Consider the following 9,836-nt stretch of genomic DNA (forward strand, 5'->3'; position numbering starts at 1 on the left):
AATTCAGGAAGGAACTCTTGCTTTTAAATTTGTCTAATTAGTACTTTTAAAGCTCATGACTACATTTAAATAAAATAGATATCAAGTGACCTGGTGTATAGCAGTCTCTGTGTCAGATATCAACCACAACTCAGAGTAACTGAATTTGAAATCCTTTGTTCATGCAGGATCTCTAGTCAAAAACCACAACTTCGAGTCTCTTCCTCTCTGGGCTCAGACCTAGTTTGCGGCGACATGGCTAAACGCACCAAGGTCAGAATTGTGGATAAATACGGGACCCATTACGGTGCCTCCCTCAGGAAAATGGTGAAGATTGAATAAGCCAGCAAGCTAAGTACTTGCTCCTTCTGTGGCAAAACCAAGATGAAAAGACGAGCTGTGGGGATCTGGCATTGTGGCCCCTGCATGAAAACCATCGCTGGTGGCGCCTGGACCTACAACACCACTTCTGCTGTCACAGTAAAGTCGGCCATCAGAAGACTGAAGGAGTTGAAAAACCAGTAGAAGCTCCACCATTTGAAACATCGCTAACCTATAATAAATGGGTTAATTTATGTAAAACACACACACACACACACACACACACAACTTCTTAAAAATGTGATTTAGTCATTTCTACATTAATATAATATTTCAGTGAGAATAAAATCTTTTTTTTATAAAAACAACCTTAACCTATCTAAGTATATTTAGACTTTAAACCCTGATCTAATTTTAAAAAAGGATTGGTATAATAAAGAATATTAAAGAAAAAAATAAACTTTGTCAAACAATGCAGACCCCTTTAGAAAATAAAGTTGGAAGAAGAGGAGGAAGAAGAAAATAAATGCTCTAACTACAGGAGCAATAAAGTGATACAGATTAAAACTGCCCATTTACACAATTTCTGGATGGAATAAAGGATATGCACAGTAGGACCAGCGAAGGTACTCTATGACCAGGTGATTTTGTTTGAAGTGATTTGGAAAGTCATATATCTAACTCAACAGACAACAGTTGGCACCACTCCCTGGAAAATGTCAGATGATGTATCTCATGACTATAAACTCAATTCTAAGTTTGAATATTTCAGAAAGTTTCAGAAGCATACTACTGGAGAGTTTCTTGGAATCATGATAATTATATTAGCAAAATAATGATAATGATCAGCACTTCTCCCAAGTAGGTAGAGTTACTTCCCACCACTTTGAATTTTTGAAACTCAAAGACCTTACCAATCAAGATTAACCCTTATATGTCAAAATCCCCGATTAAATTTTTAGAGAAGGTTATATAGGAAGAGAATCAATAGGTTTCTTTGAATTTTAATTGCTTTGCTTTTATTCTTTCCTAAAAGAGTCTTCATACAGCTGTATTAAATTGTCCTGGGAGCCAATCTTTGGAGAATGCCTTTCTTATATATCCATTTACTTTGGAAAGGAAATAAAACTCAGTTTACATGTCTAGTTATACCTCTATGGTGGATCCTCTTGAACTTATCTCACTTACTCTTAGAAACCAGGAGGGAGGTCTGTGGGTAGGACTAGAACAGACAGAACATGGGCTGATATAGGATGAGTGGATGAGGGGCTAGGGCATTATGTACCCCTTCCTCACCTGACGATTATTAAACTTTTAGAAGATTAAAATGGCCTAGACAAAGACTTTAATAAAGTAAAAATTACACAAATGACTGGCTTTAGAGATTTTCTTTAGAAATGAGAATATCACTTAGAGTTTCAATAGTTCAAAATGGGCATTATTTGTAAAAATTTTCACGTTAACTAGTTGATTATAGCTCTTTTCTCTTTATTTAGGTTGTCAGTATTCTGATCATAGGAAAAACAGGCTAGGGATAGAATGAACAAAGAAGAACAGGGCACAGGGAATCATAGCAAACTAACAGAAGAGGGGACATACAAGAGAGGCAGCTAAAAATAATTTATGCATTATATGAACTTTTCACCTGGAACATGTGACCTTATGCTGAGTGGTCAAAGCCATAGAATAAATATAATTCATCATCCTAAAGTGTTGATCTCACCCCAAAATTTTGGAGGTAAAGATAAATAATTTAACCAATTAATTCAAATATTTAAATGTGAAAGCAGAAGTAATCTATAGATGTAATGCAGTTTTTATCAAAATCCCAAAATCCCTTCTATAGAAATAGAAAGAATAATTCTAGTATTCCTATGGAGCCACAAAAGACTTCAAATAGCCAAAACAATCTTTAAAAAGAAGAACAAAGCAGGCTGCCTGGGTGGCTCAGTAAGTTAAGTATCTGCCTTTGGCTCAGGTCATCTTCCCAGGGTTCTGGGATCTAGCCCCATGTCAGGCTCCCTGCCCAGCAGGGAGTCTGCTTCTCCCTCTCCCTCTGCCTGCCACTCCCCCTGCTTTTGTGCTCTCTTACTGTCTCTCTCACTGTCTCTCCCTCTCTCTCTCTCTCTCTCCCTATCAAATAATTAAAAAATTTAAAAAAAGAACAAAGCTAGGTACATCACATTTCCTCATTTCAAAATATATTACAAACCTACAGTAATTCAAACAGTATGATGCACATATGTCTACATAGATGTTCAGAGCCATTTATTAATAATAGCCCCGAATTAGAAATAACCCAAATGCTCATCAGCAGGTGAATATATAAACAAAATATGGTATATCCACACAATAGAATACTACTCAGCAATAAAAGGAATGAACTAATATACATTATACAGATGAATCTCAGAGCAGTCCCATTAGAAAATTCAAACTGATCTATAGTGACAGAAAGCAAATCAGTGGTTCTGTGGGGTCAAGGTGAAAGAAGGGATGAACCGCAAGGGGGTATGAAAAACCTTTGATATGATGGAAATGTTTTATATCATGATTGTAATGGAGGCTTCATGAGTGTACACCTATATCAAAACTAATCAAATTACACATTTAAGATGAATAGTTCTATCTCAAGTCATACTGCATAGTTACTTAAAAAAAAAGAAAAACTATGGTACTGGCATAAAAGCACATACAAACTAATGGAACAGAATACAGATCCCAGAAATAAATCCATGCATATACAGTCAACTGATCTTTGACAAGGGTGCTAAGCTTACACAATGAAGAAAGGATAGTCTCTTTAACAAATGGTGTTAGGAAAACTGGGTATCACATGCAAAATAATAAAACTGGATCCTTATATTATGCAATACACAAAAATCAACTCAGAACAGATAAAATATTTCAATGCAAGATCTGAATATACTCCTGAATAAACTCCTGAATATAATACTCCTAGAGAAAAAAAAAAAAAAAAAACACAGAAGGAAAGCTTATTTATATTGGTCTTGACAAAAACCTCATGGATGTGACATGAAAAGCATATGTAACAAAAGCAAAAATAGACCAGAAGGACTAAATCAAATTGAAAAGCTTCCGCACAGCAAATTATTTGCAAACCAAAAATCTGATAAGGGGTTAATTTCCAAAATATATAAGAACTCCTGCAACTCAACAGCAAAATATTAATAATCCAATTAAAATATCAGCATCGCACTTAAATATCCATTTTTTCAAAGATGACACACAAATGGCCCACGTGTATATGAAAAGATGCTTAGCATCATTAATAATCACAAAAACACAAATCAAAACCATGATAATACCTCACACCTGTTGGGATGACTATTAAAAAAAAAGATAAATGTTGGCAAGGATGCCAAAAATTGGAATCCTTGCATACTATCGACGGAAATGCTTGTGCAGCCAATGTGAAAAACAGTATTTTTTCCAAAGTACTTTTTTCCTCAAAAATTAAAAATTGAGGGGCACCTGGGTGGCTCAGTTGGGTAAACATTCGCCTTTGCCTTAGGTCATGATCCCAGGGTCCTGGGATCAAGCCCCGCATCAGGCTCCTTGCTCAGTGGGGACCCTGCTTCTCCCTCTCCCTCTGCCTGCCGCTCCCCCTGCTTGTGCTCTCTCTCTGTCAAACAAATAAATAAAATCCTTAAAAATTTTAAAAATATAACTACCACATGATCCACCAATCCAACTTCTGAGTATCCAAAAGAAATAAAATCATGATCTTCTTTTTTAAGATTTTATTTATTTATTTGAAGGGGGGGAGAGAGAGAGCACAAGCAGGGGGAGGGGCAGAGGAAGAGGGAAGCCGACTTCCTGCTAAGCAGAGGCAGAGGGAGAGGGAAGCAGACTTCCTGCTGAGCAGGGAGCCCGATGTGGGGCTCGATCTCAGGACCCTGAGATTATGACCTGAGCCGAAGGGAGATGCTTTAACCAACTGAGCCACCCAGGAGCCTCTAAAATCATGATCTTAAAGAGATATTACCCTTATGATCATTGAGGCACTATTCACAATAGCCAAGATGTTGAAAACAACTTAAATGTCCATTGATGGATGAATGAATTAAAAAAAAGTATGGCATACACATACAACAGAATACTACTCAGGCTTAAAAAAAAAGAAGGAAATCCTGCCATATGCAACAACATGTATAAAACTTGAGGACATTATGCTCAGTGTAAATTTGTCAGTCACAGAAAGACAAATGTTGCATGATTTCACTTATATCCGGTATCTAAATCTCACAGAATCAAAGAATGGAATGTTGGTTGCCAATTATGAGGAGGAAGGAATGGGGAGTTGCATATCAACGTGTCTAAAATTTCAGCTAAACAAAATGAGAAAATTCTAGAGATCTGCTATGCCAATGCTGTACCTATAGATAATGATACTGTATTATATACCAAAAACAACACTGTTAAGAAGTAGATTTCATGTGAAGTACTTTTACTATTGTGCGTGTGTCTATATATATGTATATATATGTATATATATATATATATATATATATGCAAGTCTCTACAGGAATCACTCAACACTGTCTACTGTTTATTTCACACACAAAAGAGAGAGAGAGAAGGAGCGAGGGAGAAAGGAAAAGATAGAAGGGAGGCATGGATGGAAAGGAAGGGAGGGAGAGAAGGAAGGAAAGAAAGAAGGGAGGGAAGGGAAGAAGAAGGAAGGAAAAAAGAAATAGAAACAGAAAAGAAGCTTCATAAGTTTATAAGAAATAGCTACATATCCAAACTGGCATTTTTGAGAACTAAATGAAATACAGATCACTTCACGAGGCATCAATTTTTTAGCTACTCCGGTGCAGTGAGTTGCATTATTACCTGGCCAGCTTTTCTCAGTACTTTTACATGGTGCCAAAGGAACTGTTAGCTTTGCCTAAAAGTGTTCATTTGCTACCCAGTGATGACAATTATCTGTCTCCTCCTCTTTCATAGACTCTTAATCTCCAAACTGAAAATGCTGTCAGCCAAATTTATAGATATCCTTATTTGAGGCAAGGACATCAAATCTAGAGAGTATGTTGAGCAGAGAGAGTATGCCAGCAAACCAAGCCCATGACACAGAAAGTAAATAACACAGGAAAGAGCCCAACAGCCATCAAAGTCAAATGAGGGTTGCCAAGGAATGGCTGCCTGATCAAATGCAATGGGCCAGGCTCCAGGGATCAGGTTAAAATTAAATGATTAACCCACAGGGTTGGAAGACTCACTGGGAAACCAGCTAGAATCCCAGTGACCTAGAGGGATCCCCACAGACTGAAGCAGCTGCTGCTTCTGCTACAAGCCTGATGCCAGCTACACACAGGCTGAATTCACTTCTATTTCCTCAGCTTCTAATTAACACTATGAAACATTTGTATTTTTACCCCATGTTCCATCAAAACATAGACACTTTCCTGAAGTGTCATCATAAATACGCTTTGAATTTTTCAATATGATGCTCTCAGCCACATAAATCTCTCTCCCCTATGGAGAGGAGTTGAATCCAGTCCATTTCAGGCTACCTTCTTCACACAGCTGAGTAAAATGTACTCTGGAACCCTGTCTCCTCCTCCCGGCATGGAGACAAACACCTTTGCTCCCAGCTACCTACTCAGTGACCTTTTGGAAGAGCGGGGGACATCAGGCCTAATCCTCCCTTTTGTTTCCCAAGCCTTAATGCTCTGAGTGTTTCATCTCATGCTGTTCTTCCCCCTTCTCTAAGACTATGTTTCTGGCCTATGCTTGTACAGTAGTTCGTAGTTTACAAAGTGACATCACCTTATTGTCTTATTTCTGCTTTACATTTAAATCTGCTGTAAGTTAGAAAGTGGTTGTTATTCTCACTGTAGATATGAGGAAAGGAGACTCAAAACATTAACAGACTTCCTCAAGGGCACACAGTTAATAATAGAAAAGCAATTTTGTGGTCCCAAGGCTGATGTCTGCATCATCAGACTTGCTCTTGCTTTATGTAAAGTGACCCCCTCTCGAGAATATAAGTTAAAGGGCTAGGGCACTTAATTCAGTACAATTCACATAATAGATGATCAATAATTTTCTGTAGATTGTCTGAATTACCATTCTTAAAACAGTATAACACAGCTGAAGGATTCATTCCTTAAGATGAATAAATATAAAATTTAAGTTCAAATCATTTAAGTGAGTTTGATTAGAAGAAACCATAGTATCAGTATCAGAGAAATGAAGAACATTTGCCTTTCCTTTTCTCTTAATTGAAACTATATCATCAGTACCCTGATGTCTTAAGAAACCAAACACCATGAACAGAATGTCTTCAAGTCCATTTATTCAGCAAACATTTATCTAGGTGCACCTACTAGGTATACACACAATAAAGGCCTGTATACGGACAGATGTTTCTACAACGATGAAAGATCTGACAAAGAGCAAGTCCTGCTCCCTGCCCTTGAGAGGCATGAACAAGGGAAATAGGACTAGCACTTAGTATTTATCTAACACATGCAAGATACTATGTTGATCAGTTTATAGACTTTATTTCACTTTACAGATCAAAAACTTGAGCACATGAAGTTAAGCAATCAGCCCAAATTTCCCAGTAAGAGTCAAAATGGATTTAAATCAAAGTATACTTGAAGCAAAACAAAAGAGAACCTGGTCAAGCATACCTACTGGTTCCTTGGCTCAAGTTATTTATTTTTTTAATCTTCTCCTCAAATTAATTTCCTCCATAATGAATCCAAAAGCCCATAAACATTCCCCAAACAAATTAGCAAGGGTCACCAAACTAGACGAACAAGAAATCATCCCCTAATATGTATAAAAAAGAGATACCTCTACCGGTGCTATTGCAACTGACAATCAGAACACAACTCAATCTGAAATGCTACATGAAAAAGGGAAGATATTCATTCTCCAACATCTCTAGTTTATGCATTAAAGGAAGTATTATGGCAGGAAGTGGATGAGATAAGAAGAACAGTGCAAAAAAAGATGTGCATAGAGATAAGGTAGAAAGGACAGCCAAGCACATCATCCTAGGAGCTCCCTATCTCTTTATTACAACACAGTAACCTTGTCATGACAATATCAATGCTTGTGTAGTTGCCACACGGAAACCACCAAAAATATAGCCATATCCCATTAATCTCAAAGAGTATCTGCACCTATTGCTCATATAGCGAATACTGACTTAGCAGCTATGCATGTGAAAATAAAACTTTAAGACTTGGAAAAACAGCAATAATTCACTTAATCATTCTGACAAAAATTTGGCTTGTATATTTTACTTTTCCCTCTACAAATAAATGCAAATGATTTCTACTAAAGAAACCAAGTGATGTTTTTTGTTGTTGTTGTTTGTTTTTTTGTTTTTTGCCTTAAGTAATGCATGGCTATTAATAATTTGGTGGCTTACATTTGGTTAATCAATTAAACAACCGTAAAGTAATTTTGCTTTTTAAAAGAGCTTCTTTGACATATTCAGGGCTCATGAGCTCTCTTGCTCTCGTGATACACCACATGTATGGCTATCCACAGAGAAATCCCCTGTGAAAGAGATCCAGAAAACAGCTGAGCAACTCCTACACATCAGACAAATGACAAATTCCCAAATAGAAACGGGTAGGAAAGGCTGAGACACACTCTCACTATAAACCCCAACACAGTGCTATACCATCAAGATGGATCCCCAACTCCTAGCTTCTCCCTGAAAAGTAAAGGGTTTGGACCCCACATCTATCACCTCAACTTTCAAGACTTTGACTGGAGGGATAGGCTTCCAAACACCTAGCTCTGAAAGCCAACAGTTAAAGTCAAAGAGTGTTACAAAAGACAAAGAAGGTCATTATATAATCATAAAGGGGTCAATTCATCAAGAGGATATAATAATTACAAATATTTACATACCCAAAATAGAATCACCTAAATATATAAAGCAAATATTCACAGATCTGAAGAGAGAAATACACAGCAATACAACAATCACAGGAAACTTCCAGATGCCACTTTCAACAATAGATTATCCAGACAGAAAATTAATAATCAGTTATACATTTGATCAGATGGCCCCCAACAGACATATACAAAACATTCCATCCAAAGTAGCAGAATACACATTCTTCTCAAGTGCACATGGAACATTTCCCAGGATAGATCATATGTTAGTCCACAAAATAAGTCAATAAATTTAAGAAGATTGAAATTACATCAAACATCTTTTTGGAACACAATGGTATGAAACTAGAAATCAATTATAAGAAGTAAACTGGACAATTCACAAATATTTGGAAATTAAACAGCAAGCTCCTGAAAAACTAATGGGCCAAAGAAGGAATCAAAGAAAAGGCAAAAAATCTCTTGAGAAAAATGGAAACACAACTTACCAAAATCTGTGGAATGCAGCACAAGAAGTTCTAAAAGGGAGGCTAATATTGATTAACACCTACATTAAGAAAAAAGAAAGATCTCAAATAAATAACCTGACTTTATACCTCAAGGAAATAGAAAAAGGAGAAAAAACTGAAGCCCAAAGTTTTAGCAGAAGGAAGGAAATAACAAAGATCAAAGCAAAACTAAATGAAATGCAAACAAAAAGATAATAAAAAAATCAATGAAACTGAGGGCTGTTTTTTTTAAGATTAACAAAATATAGAAACCTCTAGCTAGACTAGCAAGACATAAAAGAGGTCATAAATAAATAAAATTATAAATGAAAAAAGAGATATTACAACTGATACCTATGTATACACAAATACATAGGATCATAAAAAAACTTCAATGAACAATTATACACCAACAAATTGGGCAACCTACAAGAAACATATAAATTCCTAGGCATATAGAAACTACCAAGACAAAGTCATGAATAAATAGAAAACCTGAACAAATTTAGTATTAATAGTATAAAGATGAATTGGTAATCAAAAACCTCCCAACAAAGAAAAGTTCAAGACCAGATGGCTTCACTGGTGAATTCTACCAAACATTTAAAGAAGAACTAATACCAATCCATCTCAAACTTTTTCAAAAATAGAACAGAACACTTCAAAACTCACTTTACAAGGGCAGCATTACCCTTATACCAAAGCCAGACAAGGACATGACAAGAAAATTACAGGACAATATCCCTGATGAACACAGATACAAAAGCCCTCAACAAATATTACCAACCAAATTTAACAATACATTTAAAGGATCATAAACCATGATCAAGTGGGATTTATTCATGAGATGCAAGGATGTTTCAACAACTGCAAATGAATAAATACGATAAACGATATTAACAAAATGAAGGATAAAATCATATCAACATCTCAAGAAATGCAGAAAAAGCATTTCACAAAATTCAACAAACTGTCATCATAAAAACTTTCAACAAATTTGGTATAGAGGGAACACACCTAAACATAATAAAGGCCATATATGACAAGCCCCCAGATAACATCATACTGAACAGTGAAATGCTGAAAGTCCTCTAAAATCAGGAACAAGACAAGAATGTCCACTCTTACCACTTTTATTCAACATAGTACTGG

General features: G+C 36.2%; 1 pseudogene; it reads left to right on the top strand.

Moving 5' to 3' along the window:
- Nucleotides 1–234: 234 nt before the first annotated feature.
- LOC116630453 lies at nt 235–504 on the top strand (annotated as a pseudogene).
- Nucleotides 505–9,836: the final 9,332 nt, after the last annotated feature.

This window comes from Phoca vitulina, unplaced genomic scaffold (genome assembly GCF_004348235.1).
Source record: "Phoca vitulina isolate PV1807 unplaced genomic scaffold, GSC_HSeal_1.0 scaffold4, whole genome shotgun sequence".
NCBI classification, from domain to species: Eukaryota; Metazoa; Chordata; class Mammalia; order Carnivora; family Phocidae; genus Phoca; species Phoca vitulina.